The sequence below is a fragment of the Pieris rapae genome, chromosome 13 (genome assembly GCF_905147795.1).
Source record: "Pieris rapae chromosome 13, ilPieRapa1.1, whole genome shotgun sequence".
Taxonomy (NCBI): Eukaryota; Metazoa; Arthropoda; class Insecta; order Lepidoptera; family Pieridae; genus Pieris; species Pieris rapae.
Genome location: NC_059521.1, coordinates 6,405,656 through 6,407,008, shown reverse-complemented (window position 1 = coordinate 6,407,008; position 1,353 = coordinate 6,405,656). Strand labels below are relative to the sequence as shown.

The 1,353-nt window shown below is 31.0% G+C and overlaps 1 long non-coding RNA gene across 1 annotated transcript; it reads left to right on the top strand.

Annotated features, from left to right (window-relative positions):
* LOC123689643 lies at window positions 1-868 on the top strand. The gene is made up of 2 exons (XR_006750568.1): window positions 1-77; window positions 494-868. It is a non-coding gene; the product is annotated as an uncharacterized LOC123689643 (long non-coding RNA).
* The last annotated feature ends 485 nt before the right edge of the window (window positions 869-1,353 follow it).

Here is a 1,353-nt window from a genome sequence, read left to right as displayed (position 1 = left end):
AGCACAAACTTAAGAGAAAGACGAAGATGAAACTTGTAACGTGCGTTTTTCTTTTCACCGTGTTATTTCTACTACAGGTGAGATTTTTATTTTACTGTATATTTTAGAAATAAGTCTTTTTAATTATCGTCTTAGTGAGCCTTCTGGGACACACGCTGTCAATTTTTTGGGTCGTATGCCTGTTAGTTTGCTCACAGAATTTTCCTTCACTAAAGTTTTTAGTTTTTTGTAATTGTTTCTTTTTTGCAATGTTTGTTTTGTTTAAAATTGTTTCGATTGATATTTGTGTGTGATCTAAATGAATGTCATGTTTGCCTCTAATTGTTTTTACCAATGTATCAGTGTGCCGAGCGTTGGCAAACTTTATCAATAAAAAAAAATAAAAAAAATGTTCACTCACAATAGCCGCCGAGGCAGATTTATCAGGAGAATTATTATAAATCTCTTTTAGTGAGTTACAATTTAACACATAATCCGCATTCTTTTGTTTCAGTCAACCAACGCCATTTACCTGTTAACAACATTGAATGGCTACAATTTGGGACGATATGGTTTATTGGGACGTGGGGTATACGATACCGCATACTATGGCCGTGGCTACCTTCCACCTCCCCCTTTCCCCCTTAAAACATAAAACATTCCCTTTACTTTATTTCTTATATTAATAAGCTTGGATATGTGTAATGTTAAATGAGTTAATTATTTTATTTTTGGCAAATTAAAGTATGTTTTGTCCAGTGCAGGTATTATTTAAACTAGAATTTATTCAAGGTTTTTTTTAGTACTATTGAGTACCAACTATAATCATGTTCTTTAAAACTAAGCAAAGAAGAATTGATAATAAAAAGTTAGTAATAAGTTAAAATATTGACTGTGTTTTCTGTCTTTCATTATTTTTTAACCATTCTGAGCCCACTTTAATTTATAATTTTTATTAAACAGATATTTATAAAATGACTAGCTGACCTGGCAAACGTCGTTTTGCCGTGTATATCATTTATAATAAAAAATGGGGGTTGATCGTAGTGGGGTGAAAATTAGAGATTTTATGTATTTTTAAAGCTGTATCATAAAAACATATAACAAAAACAAAAAGTAATAATTTAAGGGTGAAACTATCCTTATCATTTAGGGGGGGGGGGTGAAAAATAGATGTTATCCGAATCGAAATACCCAATTTTGTGTAAATTTCATGAGAATCGGTCAAGCCGTTTCGGAGGAGTTTAACTACAAACACCGCGACACGAGAATTTTATATATTTGATTTTTGAATTTGACTTAAGTGTTAAATAGGGCTGTTATTACATGAGTCAAAGCATACATACAAATATAGAACAAGTTTTATAATAAATA